This window comes from Chiloscyllium punctatum, chromosome 45 (genome assembly GCF_047496795.1).
Source record: "Chiloscyllium punctatum isolate Juve2018m chromosome 45, sChiPun1.3, whole genome shotgun sequence".
Taxonomy (NCBI): Eukaryota; Metazoa; Chordata; class Chondrichthyes; order Orectolobiformes; family Hemiscylliidae; genus Chiloscyllium; species Chiloscyllium punctatum.
Genome location: NC_092783.1, coordinates 30,929,097 through 30,942,251, shown reverse-complemented (window position 1 = coordinate 30,942,251; position 13,155 = coordinate 30,929,097). Strand labels below are relative to the sequence as shown.

The following is a 13,155-nucleotide window of genomic DNA, read 5'->3' as shown; positions in this document are numbered from 1 at the left end:
TCAACATTCTCCACGCAAACGGCACGGAAAAACACAACCTGCTCTTGAATTCGATGTTTTCACCTCTTTAAACTGACAGGATAAAGAGGATGTGTCATCCTCTCTGGGCCCATTAAGGGCGTTATTACGCTCCAGAGGGAACCTCACACCAAGGGGAAAAGTGTCACTGAAATGAACTGACCAGGAGTGGTGTGTGAGTCAGTGTAAACAGTGAGCAGTAAAGGGTGACCCATTAGCACCAACTCTGAGCTTTGTACCACCAGCTCTACACTCACTTCCTGCCTCATGCCTCGCGGTCGGCATTGTCTTTCACTTTTATTACACTCCCTCGCTGCCGTTCTCAACCTATTTCCGACCGATAGCAGGTGTCCGTTTAGGACCTGCCCCTTTTTGAAACGGATTCCTGGGAGATCGGCGTCACTCGATGGGGTAGGCTTTTGCCCGAAACGTCGATTTCGCTGCTCCTTGGATGCCTGCCTGAACTGTTGTGCTCTTCCAGCGCCACTCATCCAGGGTAGGATTTACTGCCCATCCCTGATTACCCGACAGATCAGGGGGATGAGTTACTTTCCTGAACCCTTGAACTCCTCAGCACGGAGCTCCAGCCATGAGGCTGCTAGGGAAGGGGTTCCAGGACTTTGATCCAGCGCTAGCGAAGCTACAACGAGATCTTTACAACTCAGAAAGCTGGGATGATAGGAGGGGGATTCGCGGAGCTAGTTTACCGGTGTATCTGCTGCCTTTGCCCTTCTAGATGAATGCAAACAATCACTGGGCTGACTCTGGCAGGATCAGCGGGTGTATTCTGTGCGTAACTAGGAATTCGTTTTCAATCGGATAATTCACAATTAGAGAAATAAATCTTCATTACCAGACTGGGAGCTGTATCCAGGTCTGGACGATGCAAAGTCGGATTCCTAAACAGGGATCCCGCCCTGTGACGCTGACAGGAAACCTTGCCAACTGATTTGTACACACGCTGGTGACTGTCCTTCACTCCATATCCACCTTCAGCAGCAATGTTTTCTCTTTTCCTCCTTCAGCAGAAAAAGAAAAGACAACTGCACTCCAACTCTAGGAGAAGGAGGATCTATTTTCCGTTGGCGTAAAATGAATGAACGGTGACGGCAGAGAATGAGGGTGATGATCAGCTCGTGGAGTGTGTGCGCGCGCGCGTTTGCCACAGCATTCCCTGGTAAGTCAGCAGTGTCTCCACCTCACGTCGTTATTCCCACCAAACTGGGAATGAAGGTGGGAGAATAAAAGCGAATGAGAAGCAGGAGCGCGTGTGGAACAGCGGCACGAAATTGCAGGTAGAACGAAGAGTGACACTACTGCTGGAACGAGATGCAGGATCGCCAAATCATAACAGGCTGCAACAGAACGTTGAGCTGTCTGACCAGCAACACAACTCTGGTAAGAAGATGCAAGTGCGCAGTTTTGACACAGCAAGCAGGCACCACTGGGATTCGAACCCAGGATCTCCTGTTTACTCGACAGGCGCGGTAACCATCTAAGCCATGGCGCCACAGCGCGCGCGGTTGGGCGCTGAGTGCACAGGTACAGTTCATTCACCACTTGAAGACAAGGGCTCGTCAACGTGCTTTCCGTCTCGATCTTACTCAGTGAGAATTGCAAAGAAGAGAGAGTTCACGACTCAACATTCTCCACGCAAACGGCACGGAAAAACACAACCTGCTCTTGAATTCGATGTTTTCACCTCTTTAAACTGACAGGATAAAGAGGATGTGTCATCCTCTCTGGGCCCATTAAGGGCGTTATTACGCTCCAGAGGGAACCTCACACCAAGGGGAAAAGTGTCACTGAAATGAACTGACCAGGAGTGGTGTGTGAGTCAGTGTAAACAGTGAGCAGTAAAGGGTGACCCATTAGCACCAACTCTGAGCTTTGTACCACCAGCTCTACACTCACTTCCTGCCTCATGCCTCGCGGTCGGCATTGTCTTTCACTTTTATTACACTCCCTCGCTGCCGTTCTCAACCTATTTCCGACCGATAGCAGGTGTCCGTTTAGGACCTGCCCCTTTTTGAAACGGATTCCTGGGAGATCGGCGTCACTCGATGGGGTAGGCTTTTGCCCGAAACGTCGATTTCGCTGCTCCTTGGATGCCTGCCTGAACTGTTGTGCTCTTCCAGCGCCACTCATCCAGGGTAGGATTTACTGCCCATCCCTGATTACCCGACAGATCAGGGGGATGAGTTACTTTCCTGAACCCTTGAACTCCTCAGCACGGAGCTCCAGCCATGAGGCTGCTAGGGAAGGCGTTCCAGGACTTTGATCCAGCGCTAGCGAAGCTACAACGAGATCTTTACAACTCAGAAAGCTGAGATGATAGGAGGGGGATTCGCGGAGCTAGTTTACCGGTGTATCTGCTGCCTTTGCCCTTCTAGATGAATGCAAACAATCACTGGGCTGACTCTGGCAGGATCAGCGGGTGTATTCTGTGCGTAACTAGGAATTCGTTTTCAATCGGATAATTCACAATTAGAGAAATAAATCTTCATTACCAGACTGGGAGCTGTATCCAGGTCTGGACGATGCAAAGTCGGATTCCTAAACAGGGATCCCGCCCTGTGACGCTGACAGGAAACCTTGCCAACTGACTTGTACACACGCTGGTGACTGTCCTTCACTCCATATCCACCTTCAGCAGCAATGTTTTCTCTTTTCCTCCTTCAGCAGAAAAAGAAAAGACAACTGCACTCCAACTCTAGGAGAAGGAGGATCTATTTTCCGTTGGCGTAAAATGAATGAACGGTGATGGCAGAGAATGAGGGTGATGATCAGCTCGTGGAGTGTGTGCGCGCGCGCGTTTGCCACAGCATTCCCTGGTAAGTCAGCAGTGTCTCCACCTCACGTCGTTATTCCCACCAAACTGGGAATGAAGGTGGGAGAATAAAAGCGAATGAGAAGCAGGAGCGCGTGTGGAACAGCGGCACGAAATTGCAGGTAGAACGAAGAGTGACACTACTGCTGGAACGAGATGCAGGATCGCCAAATCATAACAGGCTGCAACAGAACGTTGAGCTGTCTGACCAGCAACACAACTGTGGTAAGAAGATGCAAGTGCGCACTGTTGGCACAGCAAGCAGGCACCACTGGGATTCGAACCCAGGATCTCCTGTTTACTAGACAGGCGCTTTAACCATCTAAGCCATGGCGCCACAACGCGCACGGTCGGGCGCTGAGTGCACAGGTACAGTTCATTCACCACTTGAAGACAAGGGCTCGTCAACGTGCTTTCCGTCTCGATCTTGCTCAGTGAGAATTGCAAAGAAGAGAGAGTTCACGACTCAACATTCTCCACGCAAACGGCACGGAAAAACACAACCTGCTCTTGAATTCGATGTTTTCACCTCTTTAAACTGACAGGATAAAGAGGATGTGTCATCCTCTCTGGGCCCATTAAGGGCGTTATTACGCTCCAGAGGGAACCTCACACCAAGGGGAAAAGTGTCACTGAAATGAACTGACCAGGAGTGGTGTGTGAGTCAGTGTAAACAGTGAGCAGTAAAGGGTGACCCATTAGCACCAACTCTGAGCTTTGTACCACCAGCTCTACACTCACTTCCTGCCTCATGCCTCGCGGTCGGCATTGTCTTTCACTTTTATTACACTCCCTCGCTGCCGTTCTCAACCTATTTCCGACCGATAGCAGGTGTCCGTTTAGGACCTGCCCCTTTTTGAAACGGATTCCTGGGAGATCGGCGTCACTCGATGGGGTAGGCTTTTGCCCGAAACGTCGATTTCGCTGCTCCTTGGATGCCTGCCTGAACTGTTGTGCTCTTCCAGCGCCACTCATCCAGGGTAGGATTTACTGCCCATCCCTGATTACCCGACAGATCAGGGGGATGAGTTACTTTCCTGAACCCTTGAACTCCTCAGCACGGAGCTCCAGCCATGAGGCTGCTAGGGCAGGGGTTCCAGGACTTTGATCCAGCGCTAGCGAAGCTACAACGAGATCTTTACAACTCAGAAAGCTGAGATGATAGGAGGGGGATTCGCGGAGCTAGTTTACCGGTGTATCTGCTGCCTTTGCCCTTCTAGATGAATGCAAACAATCACTGGGCTGACTCTGGCAGGATCAGCGGGTGTATTCTGTGCGTAACTAGGAATTCGTTTTCAATCGGATAATTCACAATTAGAGAAATAAATCTTCATTACCAGACTGGGAGCTGTATCCAGGTCTGGACGATGCAAAGTCGGATTCCTAAACAGGGATCCCGCCCTGTGACGCTGACAGGAAACCTTGCCAACTGACTTGTACACACGCTGGTGACTGTCCTTCACTCCATATCCACCTTCAGCAGCAATGTTTTCTCTTTTCCTCCTTCAGCAGAAAAAGAAAAGACAACTGCACTCCAACTCTAGGAGAAGGAGGATTTATTTTCCGTTGGCGTAAAATGAATGAACGGTGACGGCAGAGAATGAGGGTGATGATCAGCTCGTGGAGTGTGTGCGCGCGCGCGTTTGCCACAGCATTCCCTGGTAAGTCAGCAGTGTCTCCACCTCACGTCGTTATTCCCACCAAACTGGGAATGAAGGTGGGAGAATAAAAGCGAATGAGAAGCAGGAGCGCGTGTGGAACAGCGGCACGAAATTCCAGGTAGAACGAAGAGTGACACTACTGCTAGAACGAGATGCAGGATCGCCAAATCATAACAGGCTGCAACAGAAAGTTGAGCTATCGGACCAGCAACACAACTCTGGTAAGAAGATGCAAGTGCGCACTTTTGACACAGCAAGCAGGCACCACTGGGATTCGAACCCAGGATCTCCTGTTTACTAGACAGGCGCTTTAACCATCTAAGCCATGGCGCCACAGCGCACGCGGTTGGGCGCTGAGTGCACAGGTACAGTTCATTCACCACTTGAAGACAAGGGCTCGTCAACGTGCTTTCCGTCTCGATCTTACTCAGTGAGAATTGCAAAGAAGAGAGAGTTCACGACTCAACATTCTCCACGCAAACGGCACGGAAAAACACAACCTGCTCTTGAATTCGATGTTTTCACCTCTTTAAACTGACAGGATAAAGAGGATGTGTCATCCTCTCTGGGCCCATTAAGGGCGTTATTACGCTCCAGAGGGAACCTCACACCAAGGGGAAAAGTGTCACTGAAATGAACTGACCAGGAGTGGTGTGTGAGTCAGTGTAAACAGTGAGCAGTAAAGGGTGACCCATTAGCACCAACTCTGAGCTTTGTACCACCAGCTCTACACTCACTTCCTGCCTCATGCCTCGCGGTCGGCATTGTCTTTCACTTTTATTACACTCCCTCGCTGCCGTTCTCAACCTATTTCCGACCGATAGCAGGTGTCCGTTTAGGACCTGCCCCTTTTTGAAACGGATTCCTGGGAGATCGGCGTCACTCGATGGGGTAGGCTTTTGCCCGAAACGTCGATTTCGCTGCTCCTTGGATGCCTGCCTGAACTGTTGTGCTCTTCCAGCGCCACTCATCCAGGGTAGGATTTACTGCCCATCCCTGATTACCCGACAGATCAGGGGGATGAGTTACTTTCCTGAACCCTTGAACTCCTCAGCACGGAGCTCCAGCCATGAGGCTGCTAGGGAAGGGGTTCCAGGACTTTGATCCAGCGCTAGCGAAGCTACAACGAGATCTTTACAACTCAGAAAGCTGGGATGATAGGAGGGGGATTCGCGGAGCTAGTTTACCGGTGTATCTGCTGCCTTTGCCCTTCTAGATGAATGCAAACAATCACTGGGCTGACTCTGGCAGGATCAGCGGGTGTATTCTGTGCGTAACTAGGAATTCGTTTTCAATCGGATAATTCACAATTAGAGAAATAAATCTTCATTACCAGACTGGGAGCTGTATCCATGTCTGGACGATGCAAAGTCGGATTCCTAAACAGGGATCCCGCCCTGTGACGCTGACAGGAAACCTTGCCAACTGATTTGTACACACGCTGGTGACTGTCCTTCACTCCATATCCACCTTCAGCAGCAATGTTTTCTCTTTTCCTCCTTCAGCAGAAAAAGAAAAGACAACTGCACTCCAACTCTAGGAGAAGGAGGATCTATTTTCCGTTGGCGTAAAATGAATGAACGGTGACGGCAGAGAATGAGGGTGATGATCAGCTCGTGGAGTGTGTGCGCGCGCGCGTTTGCCACAGCATTCCCTGGTAAGTCAGCAGTGTCTCCACCTCACGTCGTTATTCCCACCAAACTGGGAATGAAGGTGGGAGAATAAAAGCGAATGAGAAGCAGGAGCGCGTGTGGAACAGCGGCACGAAATTGCAGGGAGAACGAAGAGTGACACGACTGCTGGAACGAGATGCAGGATCGCCAAATCATAACAGGCTGCAACAGAACGTTGAGCTGTCTGACCAGCAACACAACTCTGGTAAGAAGATGCAAGTGCGCAGTTTTGACACAGCAAGCAGGCACCACTGGGATTCGAACCCAGGATCTCCGGTTTACTCGACAGGCGCGTTAACCATCTAAGCCATGGCGCCACAGCGCGCGCGGTTGGGCGCTGAGTGCACAGGTACAGTTCATTCACCACTTGAAGACAAGGGCTCGTCAACGTGCTTTCCGTCTCGATCTTACTCAGTGAGAATTGCAAAGAAGAGAGAGTTCACGACTCAACATTCTCCACGCAAACGGCACGGAAAAACACAACCTGCTCTTGAATTCGATGTTTTCACCTCTTTAAACTGACAGGATAAAGAGGATGTGTCATCCTCTCTGGGCCCATTAAGGGCGTTATTACGCTCCAGAGGGAACCTCACACCAAGGGGAAAAGTGTCACTGAAATGAACTGACCAGGAGTGGTGTGTGAGTCAGTGTAAACAGTGAGCAGTAAAGGGTGACCCATTAGCACCAACTCTGAGCTTTGTACCACCAGCTCTACACTCACTTCCTGCCTCATGCCTCGCGGTCGGCATTGTCTTTCACTTTTATTACACTCCCTCGCTGCCGTTCTCAACCTATTTCCGACCGATAGCAGGTGTCCGTTTAGGACCTGCCCCTTTTTGAAACGGATTCCTGGGAGATCGGCGTCACTCGATGGGGTAGGCTTTTGCCCGAAACGTCGATTTCGCTGCTCCTTGGATGCCTGCCTGAACTGTTGTGCTCTTCCAGCGCCACTCATCCAGGGTAGGATTTACTGCCCATCCCTGATTACCCGACAGATCAGGGGGATGAGTTACTTTCCTGAACCCTTGAACTCCTCAGCACGGAGCTCCAGCCATGAGGCTGCTAGGGAAGGGGTTCCAGGACTTTGATCCAGCGCTAGCGAAGCTACAACGAGATCTTTACAACTCAGAAAGCTGAGATGATAGGAGGGGGATTCGCGGAGCTAGTTTACCGGTGTATCTGCTGCCTTTGCCCTTCTAGATGAATGCAAACAATCACTGGGCTGACTCTGGCAGGATCAGCGGGTGTATTCTGTGCGGAACTAGGAATTCGTTTTCAATCGGATAATTCACAATTAGAGAAATAAATCTTCATTACCAGACTGGGAGCTGTATCCAGGTCTGGACGATGCAAAGTCGGATTCCTAAACAGGGATCCCGCCCTGTGACGCTGACAGGAAACCTTGCCAACTGACTTGTACACACGCTGGTGACTGTCCTTCACTCCATATCCACCTTCAGCAGCAATGTTTTCTCTTTTCCTCCTTCAGCAGAAAAAGAAAAGACAACTGCACTCCAACTCTAGGAGAAGGAGGATCTATTTTCCGTTGGCGTAAAATGAATGAACGGTGACGGCAGAGAATGAGGGTGATGATCAGCTCGTGGAGTGTGTGCGCGCGCGCGTTTGCCACAGCATTCCCTGGTAAGTCAGCAGTGTCTCCACCTCACGTCGTTATTCCCACCAAACTGGGAATGAAGGTGGGAGAATAAAAGCGAATGAGAAGCAGGAGCGCGTGTGGAACAGCGGCACGAAATTGCAGGTAGAACGAAGAGTGACACTACTGCTGGAACGAGATGCAGGATCGCCAAATCATAACAGGCTGCAACAGAACGTTGAGCTGTCTGACCAGCAACACAACTGTGGTAAGAAGATGCAAGTGCGCACTGTTGGCACAGCAAGCAGGCACCACTGGGATTCGAACCCAGGATCTCCTGTTTACTAGACAGGCGCTTTAACCATCTAAGCCATGGCGCCACAACGCGCGCGGGTGGGCGCTGAGTGCACAGGTACAGTTCATTCACCACTTGAAGACAAGGGCTCGTCAACGTGCTTTCCGTCTCGATCTTGCTCAGTGAGAATTGCAAAGAAGAGAGAGTTCACGACTCAACATTCTCCACGCAAACGGCACGGAAAAACACAACCTGCTCTTGAATTCGATGTTTTCACCTCTTTAAACTGACAGGATAAAGAGGATGTGTCATCCTCTCTGGGCCCATTCAGGGCCTTATTACGCTCCAGAGGGAACCTCACACCAAGGGGAAAAGTGTCACTGAAATGAACTGACCAGGAGTGGTGTGTGAGTCAGTGTAAACAGTGAGCAGTAAAGGGTGACCCATTAGCACCAACTCTGAGCTTTGTACCACCAGCTCTACACTCACTTCCTGCCTCATGCCTCGCGGTCGGCATTGTCTTTCACTTTTATTACACTCCCTCGCTGCCGTTCTCAACCTATTTCCGACCGATAGCAGGTGTCCGTTTAGGACCTGCCCCTTTTTGAAACGGATTCCTGGGAGATCGGCGTCACTCGATGGGGTAGGCTTTTGCCCGAAACGTCGATTTCGCTGCTCCTTGGATGCCTGCCTGAACTGTTGTGCTCTTCCAGCGCCACTCATCCAGGGTAGGATTTACTGCCCATCCCTGATTACCCGACAGATCAGGGGGATGAGTTACTTTCCTGAACCCTTGAACTCCTCAGCACGGAGCTCCAGCCATGAGGCTGCTAGGGAAGGGGTTCCAGGACTTTGATCCAGCGCTAGCGAAGCTACAACGAGATCTTTACAACTCAGAAAGCTGGGATGATAGGAGGGGGATTCGCGGAGCTAGTTTACCGGTGTATCTGCTGCCTTTGCCCTTCTAGATGAATGCAAACAATCACTGGGCTGACTCTGGCAGGATCAGCGGGTGTATTCTGTGCGTAACTAGGAATTCGTTTTCAATCGGATAATTCACAATTAGAGAAATAAATCTTCATTACCAGACTGGGAGCTGTATCCAGGTCTGGACGATGCAAAGTCGGATTCCTAAACAGGGATCCCGCCCTGTGACGCTGACAGGAAACCTTGCCAACTGACTTGTACACACGCTGGTGACTGTCCTTCACTCCATATCCACCTTCAGCAGCAATGTTTTCTCTTTTCCTCCTTCAGCAGAAAAAGAAAAGACAACTGCACTCCAACTCTAGGAGAAGGAGGATCTATTTTCCGTTGGCGTAAAATGAATGAACGGTGACGGCAGAGAATGAGGGTGATGATCAGCTCGTGGAGTGTGTGCGCGCGCGCGTTTGCCACAGCATTCCCTGGTAAGTCAGCAGTGTCTCCACCTCACGTCGTTATTCCCACCAAACTGGGAATGAAGGTGGGAGAATAAAAGCGAATGAGAAGCAGGAGCGCGTGTGGAACAGCGGCACGAAATTGCAGGTAGAACGAAGAGTGACACTACTGCTGGAACGAGATGCAGGATCGCCAAATCATAACAGGCTGCAACAGAACGTTGAGCTGTCTGACCAGCAACACAACTCTGGTAAGAAGATGCAAGTGCGCAGTTTTGACACAGCAAGCAGGCACCACTGGGATTCGAACCCAGGATCTCCTGTTTACTCGACAGGCGCGTTAACCATCTAAGCCATGGCGCCACAGCGCGCGCGGTTGGGCGCTGAGTGCACAGGTACAGTTCATTCACCACTTGAAGACAAGGGCTCGTCAACGTGCTTTCCGTCTCGATCTTACTCAGTGAGAATTGCAAAGAAGAGAGAGTTCACGACTCAACATTCTCCACGCAAACGGCACGGAAAAACACAACCTGCTCTTGAATTCGATGTTTTCACCTCTTTAAACTGACAGGATAAAGAGGATGTGTCATCCTCTCTGGGCCCATTAAGGGCGTTATTACGCTCCAGAGGGAACCTCACACCAAGGGGAAAAGTGTCACTGAAATGAACTGACCAGGAGTGGTGTGTGAGTCAGTGTAAACAGTGAGCAGTAAAGGGTGACCCATTAGCACCAACTCTGAGCTTTGTACCACCAGCTCTACACTCACTTCCTGCCTCATGCCTCGCGGTCGGCATTGTCTTTCACTTTTATTACACTCCCTCGCTGCCGTTCTCAACCTATTTCCGACCGATAGCAGGTGTCCGTTTAGGACCTGCCCCTTTTTGAAACGGATTCCTGGGAGATCGGCGTCACTCGATGGGGTAGGCTTTTGCCCGAAACGTCGATTTCGCTGCTCCTTGGATGCCTGCCTGAACTGTTGTGCTCTTCCAGCGCCACTCATCCAGGGTAGGATTTACTGCCCATCCCTGATTACCCGACAGATCAGGGGGATGAGTTACTTTCCTGAACCCTTGAACTCCTCAGCACGGAGCTCCAGCCATGAGGCTGCTAGGGAAGGGGTTCCAGGACTTTGATCCAGCGCTAGCGAAGCTACAACGAGATCTTTACAACTCAGAAAGCTGAGATGATAGGAGGGGGATTCGCGGAGCTAGTTTACCGGTGTATCTGCTGCCTTTGCCCTTCTAGATGAATGCAAACAATCACTGGGCTGACTCTGGCAGGATCAGCGGGTGTATTCTGTGCGTAACTAGGAATTCGTTTTCAATCGGATAATTCACAATTAGAGAAATAAATCTTCATTACCAGACTGGGAGCTGTATCCAGGTCTGGACGATGCAAAGTCGGATTCCTAAACAGGGATCCCGCCCTGTGACGCTGACAGGAAACCTTGCCAACTGACTTGTACACACGCTGGTGACTGTCCTTCACTCCATATCCACCTTCAGCAGCAATGTTTTCTCTTTTCCTCCTTCAGCAGAAAAAGAAAAGACAACTGCACTCCAACTCTAGGAGAAGGAGGATTTATTTTCCGTTGGCGTAAAATGAATGAACGGTGACGTCAGAGAATGAGGGTGATGATCAGCTCGTGGAGTGTGTGCGCGCGCGCGTTTGCCACAGCATTCCCTGGTAAGTCAGCAGTGTCTCCACCTCACGTCGTTATTCCCACCAAACTGGGAATGAAGGTGGGAGAATAAAAGCGAATGAGAAGCAGGAGCGCGTGTGGAACAGCGGCACGAAATTGCAGGTAGAACGAAGAGTGACACTACTGCTGGAACGAGATGCAGGATCGCCAAATCATAACAGGCTGCAACAGAACGTTGAGCTGTCTGACCAGCAACACAACTGTGGTAAGAAGATGCAAGTGCGCACTGTTGGCACAGCAAGCAGGTACCACTGGGATTCGAACCCAGGATCTCCTGTTTACTAGACAGGCGCTTTAACCATCTAAGCCATGGCGCCACAACGCGCGCGGGTGGGTGCTGAGTGCACAGGTACAGTTCATTCACCACTTGAAGACAAGGGCTCGTCAACGTGCTTTCCGTCTCGATCTTGCTCAGTGAGAATTGCAAAGAAGAGAGAGTTCACGACTCAACATTCTCCACGCAAACGGCACGGAAAAACACAACCTGCTCTTGAATTCGATGTTTTCACCTCTTTAAACTGACAGGATAAAGAGGATGTGTCATCCTCTCTGGGCCCATTCAGGGCGTTATTACGCTCCAGAGGGAACCTCACACCAAGGGGAAAAGTGTCACTGAAATGAACTGACCAGGAGTGGTGTGTGAGTCAGTGTAAACAGTGAGCAGTAAAGGGTGACCCATTAGCACCAACTCTGAGCTTTGTACCACCAGCTCTACACTCACTTCCTGCCTCATGCCTCGCGGTCGGCATTGTCTTTCACTTTTATTACACTCCCTCGCTGCCGTTCTCAACCTATTTCCGACCGATAGCAGGTGTCCGTTTAGGACCTGCCCCTTTTTGAAACGGATTCCTGGGAGATCGGCGTCACTCGATGGGGTAGGCTTTTGCCCGAAACGTCGATTTCGCTGCTCCTTGGATGCCTGCCTGGACTGTTGTGCTCTTCCAGCGCCACTCATCCAGGGTAGGATTTACTGCCCATCCCTGATTACCCGACAGATCAGGGGGATGAGTTACTTTCCTGAACCCTTGAACTCCTCAGCACGGAGCTCCAGCCATGAGGCTGCTAGGGAAGGGGTTCCAGGACTTTGATCCAGCGCTAGCGAAGCTACAACGAGATCTTTACAACTCAGAAAGCTGGGATGATAGGAGGGGGATTCGCGGAGCTAGTTTACCGGTGTATCTGCTGCCTTTGCCCTTCTAGATGAATGCAAACAATCACTGGGCTGACTCTGGCAGGATCAGCGGGTGTATTCTGTGCGTAACTAGGAATTCGTTTTCAATCGGATAATTCACAATTAGAGAAATAAATCTTCATTACCAGACTGGGAGCTGTATCCAGGTCTGGACGATGCAAAGTCGGATTCCTAAACAGGGATCCCGCCCTGTGACGCTGACAGGAAACCTTGCCAACTGACTTGTACACACGCTGGTGACTGTCCTTCACTCCATATCCACCTTCAGCAGCAATGTTTTCTCTTTTCCTCCTTCAGCAGAAAAAGAAAAGACAACTGCACTCCAACTCTAGGAGAAGGAGGATCTATTTTCCGTTGGCGTAAAATGAATGAACGGTGACGGCAGAGAATGAGGGTGATGATCAGCTCGTGGAGTGTGTGCGCGCGCGCGTTTGCCACAGCATTCCCTGGTAAGTCAGCAGTGTCTCCACCTCACGTCGTTATTCCCACCAAACTGGGAATGAAGGTGGGAGAATAAAAGCGAATGAGAAGCAGGAGCGCGTGTGGAACAGCGGCACGAAATTGCAGGTAGAACGAAGAGTGACACTACTGCTGGAACGAGATGCAGGATCGCCAAATCATAACAGGCTGCAACAGAAAGTTGAGCTGTCTGACCAGCAACACAACTCTGGTAAGAAGATGCAAGTGCGCACTTTTGACACAGCAAGCAGGCACCACTGGGATTCGAACCCAGGATCTCCTGTTTACTAGACAGGCGCTTTAACCATCTAAGCCATGGCGCCACAGCGCGCGCGCGGCTGGGCGCTGAGT

General features: G+C 50.7%; 6 non-coding genes across 6 annotated transcripts; all 6 read right to left on the bottom strand.

The window, feature by feature from the left end:
* Nucleotides 1–3,111: 3,111 nt before the first annotated feature.
* Nucleotides 3,112–3,185, bottom strand: trnat-agu (transfer RNA threonine (anticodon AGU)). The gene has a single exon. It is a non-coding gene; the product is annotated as a tRNA-Thr (tRNA).
* A 1,583-nt stretch (nucleotides 3,186–4,768) lies between these two features.
* trnat-agu (transfer RNA threonine (anticodon AGU)) lies at nucleotides 4,769–4,842 on the bottom strand. The gene has a single exon. It is a non-coding gene; the product is annotated as a tRNA-Thr (tRNA).
* A 3,240-nt stretch (nucleotides 4,843–8,082) lies between these two features.
* trnat-agu (transfer RNA threonine (anticodon AGU)) lies at nucleotides 8,083–8,156 on the bottom strand. The gene has a single exon. It is a non-coding gene; the product is annotated as a tRNA-Thr (tRNA).
* A 1,583-nt stretch (nucleotides 8,157–9,739) lies between these two features.
* Nucleotides 9,740–9,813, bottom strand: trnat-agu (transfer RNA threonine (anticodon AGU)). The gene has a single exon. It is a non-coding gene; the product is annotated as a tRNA-Thr (tRNA).
* A 1,583-nt stretch (nucleotides 9,814–11,396) lies between these two features.
* On the bottom strand, nucleotides 11,397–11,470 carry trnat-agu (transfer RNA threonine (anticodon AGU)). The gene has a single exon. It is a non-coding gene; the product is annotated as a tRNA-Thr (tRNA).
* A 1,583-nt stretch (nucleotides 11,471–13,053) lies between these two features.
* trnat-agu (transfer RNA threonine (anticodon AGU)) lies at nucleotides 13,054–13,127 on the bottom strand. Its single transcript has one exon. It is a non-coding gene; the product is annotated as a tRNA-Thr (tRNA).
* Between the last annotated feature and the right edge of the window lie 28 nt (nucleotides 13,128–13,155).